Source organism: Gymnogyps californianus, chromosome 6 (genome assembly GCF_018139145.2).
Source record: "Gymnogyps californianus isolate 813 chromosome 6, ASM1813914v2, whole genome shotgun sequence".
In the NCBI taxonomy this organism is placed as follows: Eukaryota; Metazoa; Chordata; class Aves; order Accipitriformes; family Cathartidae; genus Gymnogyps; species Gymnogyps californianus.
In genome coordinates this window covers 8,513,953-8,533,730 of record NC_059476.1, presented here as the reverse complement: position 1 = coordinate 8,533,730, position 19,778 = coordinate 8,513,953, and positions in this window count along the sequence as shown.

Here is a 19,778-nt window from a genome sequence, read left to right as displayed (position 1 = left end):
GAAGGGCTTAGGAAACCTTAAGGAGTTCTCCAGAACAAAACTCCCCTCCTAAAAACATTCCTACCAGTTCACTTCTCCTTTCTTAGGTTTTGCTGACAGCTCTACCAATAGTTGATCTTACACATCTACTTTAACATCAGTGGAAGAAGGAATGGGGTCTACATTTCCAGTCCACCTTTGAGCAATGCATCCTCATGCTTCCACTTAGAAGGGAAAATGTTATTGGAAACATTTGGCAGATAAGCCATCTTGTGCAAAAACCAATGTTTTATATATCAGGTTGCCTTTGTGTCCCCTGCTCTGCATACATTGGAACTATGACAAAGGAACACCCTCAATTCCCAGTCCTCAACAATATTCTCTCCTCTTCCTCCCCTCTCCCCCCAGTATTTCTAGTAGATTAAGCAGTCTCCCACACCAGCACAGAAGGCAGCCCTAAGAAAATCTCATTATTACACTGGGCAGTACATTACAATGGTGATAAAAGGGGTAACTTTATTTAGCCTTACCTGGCTTCTAGATTTGCTGTCAAAAACCAGCTTAATTTTAAGGATCAGATTATGATTCTTATTACCTTCCCATCATAACAAAGGATTCAGATATTACATTTCTGTCTTTATTAGCTGATAATCTATGTTATTTTGGATGTCCAGTACTTTATTTACTTAGTTTCTCCGAGAAAGAATGAAAAATTTCATTCTTGAAAGCTTTCTGATTTTTTTCCTCTCCAAAATTTATTTGGTTTCATTTTGCTATTGAAGGTAAAACAGCTGGATAAGAGGAAAAAAAGGAGGGAGAGGGTGCTCTAATGGCCAGGATTAATTAATCAAAGAAAGAGGATATCCATGCCTCCTACTGGCAGGTTTGCAACTCTGTATTTTGCTTCAATGGATCCTTAGCAAAATCTAGAAATAGACCCAAGACAGGGAAATTAAAAACAAGAATGCAGAGGCTGCTCTTTGTTTGGGTTTGATTCTAGCTTCCTCCTATTCTTTTCCTCCACTCTTTCAAAATAAGGAAAGAAAAGATACATACCACATGACCAAAATTTATACTTATTTCCATTTTAAAAGAAGATTCACTACTATTTTTTTCTGAATACTGTAAAGGCTGAACACTCAACTAACCCACTGCGTTTAGGTTTCCCTAAGTGCTTCACAGAGATTTGTTAAAGATATAAAATAGCATACCAAACAATGAAAGAGCTTGTTTCCCCAACCATTTTTGTTGAAAGCTACTTTGTATATGTTCCTATGCAACAAAAATTAAGTTTATGTGTAGGTGTTCCATGTTTTTACAAACTCTACACTCCTTAGTTGTTATAAGATTAAAACAATTTTCTCCCTCAGTAAATGCTTCCCTTGAAAACCACTGGAAGCACATAATTCATCTGTCCATTTATAGCTTCTATTTTCTTCTAGGCACTGAGAAACTGCTGATTGTGATTGTTGTTTTCCCTTTTAAGAAGCCAATGTTGAACAAGTGACAGATAAGACAATTTAATGTTTCAGTGACCATACAGATCAATTTTTCATTTATTCTGAAGTTTAAAAGAAAAAAAAGATAGGCAACCAAGGTACGATTGCAGGGATTTTGTTTAGCAAATTATTCTTCTATACCCAGAAAATTTAACAGGCACTCTCATTAAACCTGCAGGGAGTTTTAAGGTAGCTTTAGTCCTAATATTTTTCAAAAAAATGCATTCAAAGATTTTTCCCCTGAATCATTTTCTTCTCTATGGAATCTATCAGAAAGGTTTGGAGATACAGTACAAGTCTTTAACTGTGAATAATAGAAAAAGAAGAAAGAAAAGAAATGTATTACCACAAGCTGCAGAAGATCTCAATAAAAAGACAGATAAGTGAAAAGGGAACATTGTGCAGTTTCTGTATTGGACAGAGAAATGGAAAAATCACACATATTTGGGAAAGTGTTTGTACGGAAAAGGTACAGGATTGGTATCACCTATTAACACTTACCCATTCCATACAAGCCATTGTAGGGTGACGGACACCTGATTTGCTCTTTCCACCCACTTCATTTCTTCCTGTTTTTTCTCCCTGTAGACCTCTGCCTTCTGTCCCTGCAGGACCCAAGTGTGCCATCTGATGTGCAACCCTATTAAGCAAGCTAGCATTATAGCATCATACGTGGGCTGGCAAAGAGTGTGTACTCAGCCCATTCACGATTGGGTCCTAGCAACATGATGGCTGCACACTTCATACAGGCTCCAACACGAAGACACTAAACACTGGTGCAATCTCTTGTTCTACGTGCAAGACACCCTTCTGGAGAGAGGAGGGGGCCTTAGGGATCTGACCTGGCTGTCCTCAGGAAGATTAAGGATGAAGAATACCTAAGTCAGAATCTCCCTCTTTCCATTTATTCATAAGGAGAACTTAGATGCCAGGAGTGTTTACCTGTACCCAATCCTGCTGTCAAAAAAGATGGCACTCGCAGGAAGTTACGCAGTCCTCATGCTATCATCCCACAAAAATAAAAACTGAAAGACAGCTAATCAACAGTGAACAGTCAACGGTGACATCTAAATTGCTATATGTAATATTCAGTGTTCTCAGCTTACTGAAATACATGCAAGAAATTTAAAACTTATGTCAAGGATTTTACACTGATATCCCAAGCAATCCTACAAAAGTCCTGGAGATACTATGTTGGTTTATATTCACAAGTCTTATTGCCTTTGCAATTTTAAACATTAGGGACTCACTAAAAAAACCCAGAATTTTAGATTCAGAAATGTAAGAAGCAATCCTAGAGAGAAGCCTGTTCACTTGTTTTTATTATTATTCTCATGTATATGATGAAAGCTACTAAAAATACCAGAAAATTCTCATCTTTGTTCCTTATGAGGCAAAAGTTTTTCTGCCTCTGGGCTAAGTCCTGCTCATTTTACCAATGGGAAGTAGAATTTTAAATCCCAAGGATAGATATCTGTGAGAGTAACTCAGAACATGGGTCTATAGAGAGTAATTTTGCCCAAGTATTCACTACAAGATTTTTCCATGGGCTTAACTGTTATTCTCATGTTTAAAAACGTTACAAATCTTAAACGTATTAATGAACATGTTTCTATGCAAGTTTTGCAGTATAATAGAATTACATCACTATCAGAACTCTATAAATAACCTTTGGCTCTGCTAAATGCTAGAAGCAGACTTTATTGCCTCATATACTACTCTTAACTACTTAATTAACTACCACAAAAGCTAATTAATTAGACATCACAGTCTTTAATCATTCTGGAATTTGCTCTATTATGTTCAGCTGGAATATCCTCTTTCCTCAACAGACCCCCTAAAGTTTAGATGAAGACAACAAAGCATTCTCATCTTTCCAGATACTCAAGATCATGGTAGGAATATTTAGACTGATTTTATTACAGATTTTCCCTATTTAACTGTGTCTTTACTACAATAAATGTTTTTGTGATCTTGGAAGGCTTCAGCCTGTTTCAGTGTTAGTGTGCTAACATTTTAACCTAATGTTGCCAAAAAATCATTCTTAAGAAGTCAAGAAGAATTCCAGTAGCTTAACTCAGTGACTGCCTACTGCTGATGTATCACAACATGCATGTCACATGCATAGGTATTTTATGAAGCAACTTATCAATTAAACTCAAAAGCTGTACCTCCAAAATTTTAAACTGTTTTGTCAACAAGATGCAGCCAGTCTGTAAAGTCAACCTATGTATCGTGGTGGAATGAAAGTACCAATGAGAAACAAGCTGATAAATTGGTTTGACTAATCATTAAAACCCATCTAGTATAATCATTTTAGCTGATCTTGTTTAAGTCATTCCGTGAAGCTGTCAAGAGAGTTCAGGGACAGGTCGATCTTCTATTCGCATCATGCAAGGATCAGGCAGATAAAATCCGATCAGTTACCTGAGCATTCTTGCATTTATATGTAATTATTGCCTGTTGTTTTAAAGCTTCCATCTGGAGGAAAGAAATCTGTTCTGCTCCTGACCTTTTCAGACCTCATGTCACTGTATTTAGCTTTAACAGATGGATTCTACTGATCTGATATGAAGATAGAAATAAAAGATTGAAAACATGAAAAGAGTGGAAAAATATAGAATCATTAAAGCCTTGAATCATCGCTAACTGCAGGTCAGTGGGTGAATCTTCACTGGATTCATGGGTCATTGATCAGGCCTCACAGTTTGTTCCTGCTCTAAGCTGCAAAAGAATTAAAAAGACTTTATTAAGAAGGTGACTGGCACTACCTTCCTCTAAAGTGCAAGTCGGTGAGAGCAGGAAGGACTCCTAACACACACTCTATCTCCAAGGTCATGACTACTCCTAACAGACAGCTATAGTCTAGAATAAGTACCAGTTCTGAGCAACACTCAGATCTACCTTGTGGGAGCAAGAGCAATTGCTCTGAGCAGTGCAGATTTCTACAGAAGAGCAGAATTATTCCTATCTGTGCATGTCTTTTCTTCCTGTTGTTGGTCAGACTGAGTAAATCAACCATAACTTTCTTGCAGATTCATATACAAAACACTTCAATAAAGGGGTTAATTCTTCCTCCATCAAAAAAAACCCCAAAACCTGGAAAAATTGCAACAATCAATAAGAAATAATGAAAGAACTTCTCAGAACAATACACAAGTGAACTAGCTAGTCACAAAGAAAGGAAGCGACTAAACTTTTGCAACGGGAATATTCAGCTTGGGCATGCATTTTATGCTTAAGGAGTAAACTGGTGAAGAAACATTTCTGAATCTTAGAAATGGAGAGGAAATTCAGAGCAAAACCTGATTCTCTGTCCTTGGTTCAATTCACTTTGTCTACTTCATGAAGATAAACTGCAAGGCAGGATGCTTGGACTGATGTATGCTGCAGGTTAATATAACCCTACATAGTTTGGAGTAGGCTACAGCAGCATGAGTTTCTGGGCATATTCCCAGAACAGTACAGAGCAGAGAAAATGTGCTTGTAGAGCAGCCTTGTCCTCCCCACGTACCTATCCTAGGATTCATGAATTATACATTTCAGGCTATTTGATGTGTTGCAATATGTGGATACAATAAAATAGGGAGACAAAGACAGATTTCAGTAACTGTCTTTAAAAAAAAAACAGCATTACCTTCACGGTGTTCTGCATTTTATTACTGTTTTCATCATTTGAATAACTTCTCATCGCAGCTTCACCTTTCCAGAAACTGCACTTTAAGATGTTAAAAATGTATGTTTCATGTGTACATTTTTTCAATAACTGATTTGTATGTTATCACATGAACAGCAAATAAAATTTTTCAGCATGCAACAGAAACCAATTACCTACTCTTTCAGACATACACGTATTTCTGAAACCTGCTGAGGATCTGCATATTTTATGACAGTAGACACCAAGTCAAACTACATAAGAAGACAGAGGACAGAATGCAGAAAGTTATGATTTGATGTTATAAAATTGGTAATTGGTATTTTTGGTATTACCAGTGCATATTTGCATAATCACAACGCTCCCACTGGACCTACCTGGCAAAAAGTCCGTGTACTGTCATTGTCACCAACTTCCCAAAAACAGTCAACGTTACTAAAAGAAGGCTAAAATTCTTTTAGACTGCAGGAAATTAGTAATACAGAAACAGCAAGCATTCTGCTTCATGCTCTTTGACTCCAAGTATCAAGAAAATAGCTCTACATTTAAAATACAAGGAAAACTACTTTTTCAAAAAAATCATATCAAAAGAAAAAAACATCCCCTTTTGAAATTACCCTGTGGGCTTGCCACCTGGCCAGCAACTGTCCTGCATGCCAAGTTCTTTTCATGGTAATATAATGAAAATCAGATGTACACTACAGAGCCAGAAATGAGATCAGGCAAGATATTGACTAATGTGATTCATTGTATTTTCTATAAATTTTCTCCTGAAAGAAATGCATGTCCCACCATTACCTTCTTATTTCAACATTAATCTCTTTTGAAAGATAGGAATATTGTCTTAATAAACTATGTAACACAACTTTTAGGTCTCCCTATTTGGAATGTCTTGCTGTTATAATAGTTGTCCTCACTGAAAATTAATTTTTATTAAAATATTGGAATGGAATTACACTTCAATTGTTCTTGCTCTCATAAAGTATAACTGCTTATCAGCTGTCAGTTCCAATTTTCTACTGTTTCATAGCTACAATTTTGCTGAATACAACAGAAGGTATTTGTTTTCTCCAGAGCTGAATTCTTTTGAGTTGTCCTGGTTTTGGCTGGGATAGAGTAAATTTTCTTCTTAGTAGCTGGTACAGTGCTGTGTTTTGGATTTAGTGTGAGAATACTGTTGATAACATGCTGATGTTCTAGTTGTTGCTAAGTAGCGCTTATCCTAAGTTAAGGACTTTTCAGTTTCCCATGCTCTGCCAGCAAGCAGGTGTGCAAGGAGCTGGGAGGGAGCACAGCCGGGATAGCTGAGCCGAACTAGCCAAAGGGGTATTCCATACCATAGAACGTCATGCTCAGTATATAAACTGGGGGGAGTTTGCCAGGAGGGGTGGATCACTGCTCGGGCATCGGTCAGCGGGTGTGTACTTTCTTGGGGTTTATTTCTCTCTTTTTGTTATATTCCTTTTCATTACTATTATTATTATTACTATATTTTTATTATTATTAGTTACTATTATATTTTATTTTACTTTAGTTATTAAACTGCTCTTATCTCAACCCACGAGTTTTACTTTTTTTTCCCGATCCTCCTCCCCACCCCACTGGGAGGGGGGAGGGGGGAGCGGCTGTGTGGTGCTGAGTTGCTGGCTGGGGTTAAACCATGCCGGTTGCCTTTTGGATCAGAGATAAGGGCAAATTAAAAAAAAAAAAAAGTGTTTAGCATTATTAATAAGAAAGGATGCAACTGTTTCCTATTATAGTCTTCCTGTTTAAAAAAAAAAACCAACACACCCTATCATTACATTATGACTACAGCTATCAAGTGATATAATTTCCTTTATTGTTTCCTGTCCTTAATATTATTGAGCATTATTAACCTGTTGTCTGTTATTACCCAGCTGCTACCTTTTACTTCAGCAGTGGTTTCATTCCATAGAGGCCAAAGCAATTCCTGCATGTAGTGACTTTTATGTAAATAGGGAACAGTTAAATTCATCAGCTTAAACTGAGAAGTCTGAAATCTACTTGTAAGATCTGAAAACCAGAACATCTCCTGAAAATTAGATTCACCTCAGATGATTAAAGAAATCTAGTAAATTATTTCAACCTCGATCAGTCTAATGCTTTGTGCCATTTCTTGGTAAAGCATTTTGAAATCCTGAGTTATTTATACAATGGTCAGCAATGTGTTTATGTTTTAAGGGCTGTTTTCTCAGTTAACATAAACTAGCATAACTCAGCTGAAGTCAAAGTGCTATTAATCATCCAAGTGAAGACACCCATTTAAAAAAGCCAGTTCCCCAATGAGTTGATGATCCGATTTTACAGTCATCAGCTGTCAAGACACCTAAAACTGGCCAGCTATCAAAAGCATGTGGCCACATATGAATATGGTCAGTGTGCTACCAAGAAACAGGTGAGGACAAAGGAAAACTTTATTTATTCTGTTTTTCTTGTTGTTTTTAACAAAATACTTTTACTACAGTAGTGATGAAATAAAATTTTAAACATGTTCTAGGCTTTTTTTTGTGATTGTGGAAGCATTTTATGTTTTTGAGGGTTACTCAGGGTGTTTTGATGGAGATGTTTAATATACAATAATAATAAGGAACAGGTTTGCAACAGAGCAGTAGAAAAGATTTTATTTATGGAAGGATCTGCATTTATTCCTTCTCCTTTTCATATCTGGACTGCCCAGTGCCTGGTTTCTGGAACCAGTGCTGTTTCTGCACCAGTGCCTAAGGTTTATTTGGGGAGGGAGGGAGAAGGACTGCTAATGATCTCCCAGAGATAAATGAAATTGCTGATTTAGTCAAGCTCATTCTTGACCTTGACACAAGACAGGACAGGCAAAGGGAAGAGCTCAAAATAGAGCAAGTGAAAGAAAGGAAGATCAAACGAATGCTCAGGTCTGGCCAAGACCCCCCCTACATTCAGCTAACACCTGGCTGAGTTAGAAAACATGACCAGCCCAACCTTCCTGTTGGAGCCGATTGAAGCTGTCAGCTCCCGGCTTGTCACCCACTGCATCAGGAGGCCCCTGGGCTGCCACAAGAGCCCTAATTAGGCAGAAATGGCACTTCGGCAACTGACCCGCCAGGACCTTTGGCAAAGCATTTAACATCATTAGTTAACATTTTTATTAAAAAAAGTGTGAATGTAAATGAACAGCCAATGCATTTCAATAGGGTTTGTCGGTGGCATTGCACGCCCCCCCACTCTCCCAACCACACACGCACTTTTTTGCATGAATAGTTCACTTGTTTTCTCTAAAGGGGGATGGGGATGTAGAGAATGTTTTTCCAAGGGAACTAGACATGTTCAAAGCAGAAGCAAGGTCTTAAACAATCAGACACAAACTCTTGCCTTTTGGGGAGTGTGTTGGGGAGTGAACAAACAACTAAATGCAATCTTACCTGCAACATACCTAAGGGGACATCTGAAAGGGAAAGCATGCATAACCCGCAGTGGAACAGAGAGATACACAATCACATATTCATCTGATTGTTCTAAGTGTATTCATTGTATTTTTGTTCTTTTCTGCTATATCCAAGAATAGGTACCTAATCCAGTAAGCCTGCAACCCTTTGCCGGAGCTATCAAATGCTACAGCAATGTAAAAGGATGAATGTCTAAGAAGATACTGTCCTCCTCTTTCTTTATAATTTCTTGAATCATTGCACATTACCTTTGACAGAAGATTATCAAAAAATACCACTCAGGCATACTAACAACCTACCCTAATTAAGTCTCCACTGGCAGCAATTTATATGTGAAAAGTTATTTATTCATACAGAAGAGTATGCAGCCTTGAGACAGTTTATTAGTACTCAATTTTTTCTGCAGGTTCTTTAACTGAAGAGTTTCCATAATTTATCAATACTTGACCAAATCCTGGCACAGCTTTTTGGAGATAAGAGACACAAGAAAATGAAATAATTACAAACATACTTTTTAATAAAGAACTGGACAGGACTTGGAAGGGTGTCCAGTCCTCAGATATTTTATGTCTACTTCCCATGAACATGCCCCAATCCATGCTCCTTTTATTTCCTTTGAACCCATTAGCTCCTTCTTCCTCCAATGGAAGCTACAAAATATAGCACTGGGGCTGTTTCCTTAGGCCAGATAAAGACTATATTACCTACATTCTATAAAGACTATATTACAGATATTTACTATATTATTGTTTTGGAATTTGCTCCCCCAGTCTACAACAGCCATATGTTACCAGCAATACTTCTGGTCCACCAAAGAAAAGCTTTTTTCATTTGTTAGGAAATCATTCCATTACATTGTAGCTGCACGGACTATCACTTATGCCTTCTAAAATAAAGTACAAAAGGAATAAGAGATTAAAATAGATCTTCCACAAAAGGTACTTGGGATGAAGGTGCTGAAGATGTTGGTTCAAAATCCAACTCATCAGACTTGCTCTGCAGCCAATGGAAGGTTATCTTCTTTCTCAGATCCACATATTAGAAACTGAAATAACAGTATTGTAATTTTCTCACACATTGGCATACCCAGAGGTTCTGGTCCCTGCCTGTTTCCAAGTCACGTAAACACCATATCAGGGGAAAAAAAAACAACTGGCTACACACCTTATCCCTGTTTGTTCAGTTTGTTAAATAAGCCAACCTTCCCGCTCAACCCTGACCTCAGTACAAAAGGAGAAGCACTGCACTTCTATATGTCACCTGACAGGGAAAACCAGAAGACCATACCTTCAGACTACATCAGATGCCTCACAAATGTCCCGTTCTGTGACTGAGATGCAGCAAATTTTGTATTCAAAAAGCCAGAATAAGGCTACACCAGGACACACCTATACCCCACAGTGCAGATGCAATCACTGTTAACCTGTTTAGTTTCTTTCCAGGAAACTTCTCTCTTGTGTTTGTGCTATGCCTAGTATAATAAGGTCTGATTGGGACTCCAGGACCTCTGCACTAATAATAATATGCATACACAATAGCAAGATTTGTACACGCAGAGAAAACAAAAAGAATGTTACACACGTACATGATACACATGAATATGCTCACACACACAAGGACTGTCTGTTCACAGGATAGGTAAAACCCTCTCCTTTGTAAATGCTTTGGGATCTATAGACTACTAAGTCATTTAAGTTCTTACTCTCTTCGTGTGTGTGTGTGTGTATGTATACACAAACAAGTGCTTTCATTCTCTTTTTAAACAAGTATGTGTAGCATTCGAGGACACTCCAGAAACGTTAAAACAACATGGACTTCTAAATATAGATTTTTAAAGCACAGTACGCAGCCTAGATCCATGTAGGAAGCCTGGCTTGATCTTTTGACTCACCTGTGAGAGCAAGTGAGCAGCTAATTTTGGCAGTATTCAAATCATTGTTTACCAGTGAATTAACGAAAATAAAATCCATATCTTTCTTTCTAGAGCAGGAACAGGAAGAGATAAATATTAAAAAAATGTATTTGCTGACAATAATCATATGGTGACTTGCATATCCCAATGATGCAGTTTTTTAGAGTTCATTAGCTTAAAAGCAGTATTAGCAAAAAGAGTAAATGCTCTTTAGGAATTGCCCAAAAAGCTGAATCATACACGGCTCAGAAAGTTGGTAACAGTAAGGTGTCTATATCTGACCCCTTTTCCCATCACATGACTATTTTCCAGTCTAGTTCTTCAGTATGGCTTCTCTTCTCCTGCTGGGAACTAGAGGGGTGGGTGAAGGGAGAGAGAGGCGACAGCTTATTGAAAAGCTTGTGCTCCCTGCCTAGTTTTGGCACATTTTCTGCAGGTGCCTCACACTATAGCCACAATAGGCTCTGGAAGAGAGGATTCAGACCTGTCAACAGCTACAGGAGGCAACTCCACAGCTTTGTCTTACAGGCTAACTTCATTGTCTGCTGTTCTGAACCCTGCAGCACAGGCACCCGTTAATGAGATGAGCCTCTTTTTCCTCTATTTATTCCTCCCTCTGTTTCTCTTGCCTTTCTGTAATGATTTAACTTGATCGTATTGGTTCCTTTCTAGTGGGGATTGCTCCAACGATCAGATAAGATAACTGCCTGTAGAATACTGCTCAGCAACAACTATTACTTCCTTGGCTGAAAATGTCAGAGCAATTGAAAGCTCTTAGTGACGTTCAAGAACAAGGAGGAAAAAAGAAGCAGCTCCTATATATAGATGTATCTGTGTATATATAGCAAGTTTGCAGTGGCCAGCTCTCCTGGATGATCTTGCTTTATAAGCACTACATTCAGCATATTTTATATTTTCATGACTTTTTTAAGAAGCTAAACAACATAAACATACACACACCAATTCACATAAGGAAGTATTTCTCTCATTTACTTTGGATTTGTATATCATTCACTTCAGATTTGGAAAACAATATTATATAATTGCCTGTTTTGCATTTTCCCCACTTCTTATTCCATTTCTTAGAAACCAAACTAATGCAATTTCTTTTTAATCTTAAAATATTGTCCATATACAGAAGATGCTGAGTGAAAGCCTGGAATGGCTTGAAGAAGTGGGTGGAGTTATTGAATAGTGCTGTGAGTTTAATGCTCTTCTGATTTAGTCACTTGCTAGCAACAGTGACTTGCCAAATATTCAAACAAGACCATGTTTTGTTTAGCTCTGCTCTGTAGCTTTATGAAGTGACAGCTGACAGAAAAATGCTATACCAAGAAAAGGTCATGTAAATATCACACTCTGAATCTTAAGTACAACTAAAATAACAGAAATAGTTCGGGCCAGTATTTAATTAATTTGTTCATCTGAAACACATGCTGTCACTTCTAACAAACACATGATGTTACGCACTGATGAACAATTCAAGAGTGCACCCAAAGACATCGTGCTTTTTATCACTAAAGTACGTAGACTCTAGAGATTTTGTATGAAATCAAGATCTCCATTTATTTGACAGTACAAATAAGCAAGAAAAATTCCACACTTGTAAAAATTTACTCAGAGCAAAATCAGAAAAACTGCACAAAACCTCATCCTTTATCATTTTCCAAATCACATTTTTGCTATACTACATAAGCATTGCCACCAATAATACACCATCACAAAGTCATAACCATCAAATCTTTTTACCATAAATTCCATAAAGAATAAATAGCTTTTGGAAGCTTCTTAGAATTTTGCGACAAGTATGGAGAGCTGGATCACTACAGGCTATTCATATGCTGAGTTGCTGAGGAACCACCATAGGGAACCTCCTTACTCTTTGGTAAGGAACTCCAACATAGACAACTACATGATGGTTGTTTTATGTAGTATCACAAGATTACAAGCACCCAAATCAGTGTGACTGATATCTGGAGAGATCCAGGCTCCCATCTTGCAATATAATTGAACGAGACTTACACTAGTTTAACTACATGAAGCAGAGAACCAGATGCAAAACTCGTTTACACATTGAATATTTCAGAAACTGAACTACTATTTTAGAACTAATTTCATGGTTATGTTTTGTTATATAGAGCTACATGCAATAGGGCTTGCTCCCTGATAATCTGAATGAATTATAGCATAGCTATCAAATTAAACTAAGCAGTGATTTCTAAAGTCCATTACATAACTTACTCAGAGTTACTTTAAAGCTTTTGCTGAATGATATCATGTTGTACAGCCGTGAAGTAAAAGGATTCAGCAGACGTGAAATATTGTTTCCTCTTACTCTTTTCACAAGTATAGTTTGAAAACTCGATAATTGCAATAGGCTCAATTTTTTCAAATAGACTTGTTTGTCACAACTTGTTTGTCAAAAAAAGAGTGGAAATTCTATCTAAAACTTCAACATCAGGAACTGTGACACAGGAAACTGAGAACAACTGATCTCTCTTTGTGTCTGAAGCTTAGGCTAGCAGTCTGACTCTGGAGCCCTTGACACAAACTCACACTTCTAGAGAAAAGCTGGAAGTGGTAATTGCTACTGATGCTTGTCCTGAAACAACATGGCCTTTGAATGAACTCCCGTTACAGGGCAGACTAGTGCAGTAGCTTCACAAACACTTCATGTCAGTCCTGAAAAAATGACCATTTATAAGTAGGAAATACAAAAGAAAAGCTCTACTATCTTCTGACAAGTAGCCAGGGAATTTAAAATGTTCCTGTTCTCTTCTTCTTGTTACAGACAATGCTCACAAAATATGGGTAGAATTAAAACACAAAATTGCTAATTAAGAACTATGCTGTTTATTAAGATATTTTGCTGCAAGCAGGCAGCAATTCATCTCAAATTAAAGCCTAAAATCCTTTCAACTTGTAGTTCATATGTAAAAAACAATGCAGTGCTTGGTATACACAGGAAGTCAAGAGTAGATGATCCGATAGTCCTTTGTGGATTTAAGCTTCTAAGTGCTAGGATACCATTTAACTTTAAAATAGAGCAATAGTAAGCACTTCTCAAAATAATTTCATTGTGTTATTGCATCCAGAGGGACCTTGACAGGCTTGAGAGGCAGGCCCGTGCGAACCTCATAAAGTTCAACAAGGCCAAGTGCAAGGTCCTGCACATGGGTCGGGGCAATCCCAAGCACAAATACAGGCTGGGCACAGAATGGATTGAGAGCAGCCCTGAGGAGAAGGACCTGGGGGCGTTGGTTGACAAGAAGCTCAACATGACCCAGCAATGTGCACTTGTAGCCCAGAAAGCCAACCGTATCCTGGGCTGCATCAAAAGAAGCATGGCCAGCAGGTCGAGGGAGGTGATTCTCCCCCTCTACTCTGCTTTCATGAGACCCCACCTGGAGTACTGCGTTCAGCTCTGAGGGCCCCAACATAAGGACATGGACCTGTTGGAGCAAGTCCAGAGGAGGGCCACAAAGACGATCAGAGGGCTGGAGCACCTCCGCTATGAGGACAAGCTGAGAGAGTTGGGGTTGTTCAGCCTGGAGAAGAGAAGACTCTGGGGAGACCTTCTAGCAGCCTTCCAGTACCTAAAGGGGGCCTACAGGAAAGATGGGGAGGGACTTTTCACAAGGGCATGTAGTGATAGGAGAAGGGGTAATGGCTTTAAACTGAAAGAGGGTAGATTTAGATTAGATGTAAGGAAGAAGTTCTTCCCTGTGAGGGTGGTGAGGCACTGGAACAGGTTGCCCAGAGAAACTGTGGATGCCCCATCCCTGGAAGTGTTCAAGGTCAGGCTGGATGGGGCTTTGAGCAACCTGATCTAGTGGAAGGTGTCCCTGCCCATGGCAGGGGGGTTGGAACAAGATGATCTTTAAGGTCCCTTCCAACTCAAACCATTCTATGATTCTATGATTACTAGAGTGAGTCCTGCAAAGGGCACAGAGATGATTGAGGGACTGGAGTGTCTTTCATAATAGGAGAAGCTGAGACAGCTGGAACTCTTCAGCCTGGAGAAGAGAAGGCTCAGGGGGCTGTCATCAATGTGTATAAATACCTGATGGGAGGGAATGAGGAGGAGGAAGCCAGACTCCTCTCAGTAGTGCCCACTGGCAAAACAAGAGGCAATGGGCACAAATTAAAAAAAAGCATATTCAGTGTAAGACAAGAATATAATTTTTGCTGTGAATGTGGTCAAACACTGGAGCAGGTGGCCCAGAGAGATTATGGAGTCTCCCTCTGGGGAGATATTCAAAACCTGACTGGACATGATCCTGGGCAACCTGCTCAAGCTGACCCTGCCTGAGCAGGGGAGATGGAGTAGATATCTCAGGAGGTCCCTTCCAACCTAAATGATTGTGATTCTGTAATTTACATCATAGTATAGCTTCAAGAAAGAAAGAACAAGTTTTGTGAAAACTCGTTTGAGAGCTGTACCCTTGTGCTCCAGGAATCTGAAATATTGGGTTAATATCAAACAGCATTTTCTTCTAAACGTCATCATGTTAATTACCTTACCTATTTGGTATAGTTCTCAATCATTCTGTAGAACCAAAAATATTTTCCAAAAACACGTCACATTCAGAAGTAGAATATTTCTACATTTGCCCATAAGTATTTGATTCTTGAAACATATTTATCAATGTTTAAAGAAGAAAATGAAGGGAGGTTTTGTATTAGAAACAGCCACTATCTCTATGTCTGTATCAGCCACTGCTTAATTTTAGAAAATAGGGATATTTGAAATCTGAACTAATCCCCTCTGTGCAAATGCATCATGCCTGACTATTTCTCCAATAGTCACATCTTTTGCAAAACACTGCAAATCCACCAGACTGACCTCATGTTCATAGAGCTCTTTAATTTCAAGCCATTCTGTAAGAAATGCTATGGATTTACAAGTCTCATCAACTTTCAATGGAAGTCAAAGATGTTCAAGCTCACTCAAAATCTGCTGCTTTGAGACAAGCCACACAACTAGCTTTTAATAAAATTCTATCAGTATACAGAATTTATAAAAACAGTATTTTGTGGATGAATACACCCCCAAGCAGTAATGCCAGTCGATAGATTCTTTTCCTTCAAAATAAGGTATATTTCATTGCATCATCTGGATGTTATTCAAATGTATGGCTGAGTATCTTATACGGAACTGTGAATATTATGTATTCTTCAGAAGTCATACTCTGAAAAGCTTTTCAGTTTACAATCACATCTATCTTCATTTCCTTTTCCTTTTTTTTTTTTGAACAATGGAAATAGGGGAAAACAGAGAATTTTATCTTCACAATTCACGCAGCATTTCCCTAGCCTCAGGGGAACTATCTAAATCTTGTTTATAGCAAAAAGTAGGATCAAAATGGTTATAAATGTAATACAACTTTCATAAAGATCTGAAAATTTTGGGGGGTTGTGCAAAAAATACCGGCAACAGGAGGCAAGTTTTTTGAAAAAAATAACATATTTTTGAATTAAAGAAACCTGAATTAGTGCAATGGAAAAAAATTAAGTCAGTTATAAATTCATATGATCTTATGGGCTAATCCCGAAATGATAGTCAAGCTTTTGCTCCAGATGGTGCAATAGTGTTTGTGACATCCACTTTGAACTGCAATCTAGTTATGTGTCAAGCAGGAGAGTCCATTATTCACAGCATCAGTGCTGGAGAAAGAAGGTTAAAAGTTCAAGACATGCCCCAAGTGATTAAGGTTGTAAAAATCAGGAGATATACCATGGGGGGGGGGGGAAAGCCATTCTTCCTTTTCTTCCATACTCAGTTTGCCCTAAAAAATGTGTTTAAGCAAAAAAATCACAGTATGCAGGAAAGTCCCAGTTCTCAATAGTAATGCAAAAATTACCTTTGTATTTGAACTCCTTAAACCCCTCTGCTACCAGCTTTACTTTTCCTGGAAAGAAACAGAAAGGCTTCTCTTAAAATCTGTCAGCAAGTTACAGGAGTTGAGAACTCAGTTAACACTATTTCTCACTCGTTGAGATATTCACTTCAACTATTACATACTGGTAACTCTGATTTCAAACTTTATTTTTCATGTATCCCACAGATCACCAGTTCATCTACACTAGTTAAGTTTCACTTCTCAGTCATGTAAGCCTTCGATCTGCTAACCAGTAACAGATAACCTACAGATTGCTTCCAACCACCCCAAAAGTTTCTGTATTTGGAACTGCAAGTACTGCTTCTCAAATAGTTGAGCAAATTTAGGGGGCTTCTAATCCAATATAAACGAAAAGAGGAAGATGCAAAGCCTGGAGGGTGAACCTAAAAAAATTTAGATTAAAAAAAAAATCTTCTGCAAAATTCTTTATAGTGAGAGTAATGAATGGAAAGATTTACCAAAAAAAAAAGAAGGTGCTTTAGTGCTCAGAGCCATTAAAAAGATATCAAATCATTCTTTTCAGAAAGGTATCTCATTTCAACAAACAGGTCAGAAAAGCAGAAAAAAGTAATTCCCTTCTAACTAATACATTACTTTTTCTGTCTGCTGTTTAAACTGCAGGTTCAAACTAGAACATCAAGAAAACCATTCTGACCATAAAAAAAGAGATGATGAACAAGAATACATTCCGCTGATTTATGTAAAAGTAAGTTTTTCTTTAGCAGTAATTACCCAGCCTCAGAACTAGAAAACTTAAGTACATGTTCCCGCTTTTCTAACTCTCTGTTCATCTCTTAGTTTGATTGCTGGTTTGTATAAATTGCAAATGTATTATGGCCACATTGCCACATCATCTTTGAAATTATATCAATACCTCATATACAGTAACTGATGTATGAGCACACATTTTTACTTTCATGTCATAGAAAATATTTAATATGAATTTCACAAAGCCTGATAGCATTCAGACTCTGTATATATTTGTAAGTGTATTAATATTTCAGAGTAAGATATTGGCAATATACTGACAAAAATCCCTCTAATCCATCGTGTCAGGGTCCCTGAACTAGGTAGGCTTCAATAATGCCTTAAAGCTCGTAACAGTTACTTCAAAACGGACGCACAAAGAAATCATGCAGTAAACTCCTGAGATCCGAGATTAAACCTAGCATTCATCAATAACCTGTGCATTACATTAAAAAACTCTACACACTACAAAAACCAGTTATATGACAGAAATTTGAGGACAATCTTCTGTAAACTCAAAAATCAGCTCAAAAACTTGTCTTTAAATACTGTGTGTTCCAAATCACCTTTAGAGTTAGAATGATAAATCAAAGCCTATCAGCTCTCACATTTTAGTTCAGCAGGCTCTTTTGGAGAAGGCTAGGCTCACCCTCGCACAGCAGGAGCTGAACAGACCCACAGGAAGAATCCTCAAACTTTAGAAAGAAATTAGTACTAAAACCCACTCAACTTGAAGTAACCGTTGGAGCGAAGAATGATTACTCAAGGCAAATGAACTCTTATATGAGTACTCTGGAAATTAAAATAATAATGCTAGAGGGAAAAAAAAAAAGACCTAATTAATTATTAGAAATTTCCAAATATCCAGTATATATACTACTCAAGTTCTTGGAAGTTTTTTATCTAGACTCAAAGCCCAATCTAAATGTTATGTTTGGCCACGTCCTAGGACCAAAGCTTTTGTTTACTCTTGTACATAAAGTTATATTTAGCTTTGTTATTGGAGTTTATCCTTTATAGAATACAGAATAATAAGAATTAAAAGAAACACTACGGAAGCATTTTAGGTGTAAAAAGAAAAAAATTTAAAAGCCTTTTTTATTTAAGAAATTAAAATGCCTCAAAAACAGTAACGTAGTTGTACAAGAGTATTGTATCACCAAGCTAGCTAAAAAGGCAATCTTGATTTTATTGGAAATGTCATGCAGTTTTTATGTACTCAGACTTGACTTCAAAGAAGACTCTGTCAGTGGAATGAGCACACATTACTCTTCTGTGAAATCCTACAAGAACACAGATGGCAGTGAGACCATGATCTTAATTGATTTAAGGGGCAAGTTTATATCTTTAAAGCAACATTTTAGAACAGCAAAAAGCAAATCCTTTATGCAACACTGAAGTATGCCGTATTATATTTGGTTTTAGAGTGCCCCAGATTAGCACCACATATAAATACTCAAGTGAGATACAAAGCATCTTGCAGAAAAAGGAATGCACACAATACAATATCATAAATGAGGAATAGCTGATCATAGTTTATTTCCCGGCACAAGAGTTATAGTAAAGGCAAGAGGTGATAAAAAATTATGTACAGCTGCTCTCGAAAGAAACACTTCTCTATCCACCCAAAATACTACAAGATCTAAAAGATTTTGGGAGAAAATCTGTTGAGAAGACATCAAAATATGGTGCTACTGGACACCCCTAGGAAAGTGATGATTGCAAGCTTATACATGCATTTTGCACGTTTTAAATGTACACATTGATATAACTGAAGCATCTTCATTGTTTAAAAACAAAAAAGAACTGCTATAGGGTGTCATTTGTACCTGGTCATTTCTCAAAGGCCAGAGTCACACCTATCACAGGCTTCTCACTGGGTTTGTTCCTTGGGGCTTGCTACATATACTTTGATTAGAGAGTTTTTAATTACACTTTAGCCTGTTAGCACCATGGGGCCAATAAAACTAAGAGAAATAGAACTAAATTCTTTTCATTCAACACAACTGTTAACTAAACACCAATTAATTACACCCACACAAGCCTAATGAAGATAATGGGGTTGCAGAGAGTTCACTGATGGTATGAAGTGGCTTGCAGTATCCTAACCTTAATCAGTTAACTACTTCATAATAGGCAGGATCATAGGATAAGCCATCCTCTTTCTACATGCTTACAATTACTATTACTGTTAATGGAAATTACATGGCCATACAGATAATTCATGTAACATTCACTTGATCGTGAACCAAAAATGATCAATACTTGAGGGGAATCCTTACTAGTATTTCAAACAGTTTATCAAGAAAAGAGTGCAAGGTTATTAAATAAACTGAGTATCAATCTGCTTCAGCTCATCGCTTTCCTAAAGGCAAAGCTGACAAGTTTCTTTTCCCAGACGGTTGATCAATACCCACAGAGCAATACACAAAGCTGTTTCTCCACGATGCATTTTATTTAGAGCCCTTTAAAAGGCAGAAGGTGGGAAACTGATCTAGAGGCACTTGAAATGTATCAGAAGGTACAGCTCTCGCATTGGGTTCTATTATCTAGTGTATGATGGTGCTCTCAGGGCACCACACCAGCACTGTTCCAGAAGTCTATTCTTCCAGGAATATTTAATTAAACCAGCGCTTTCTGGGC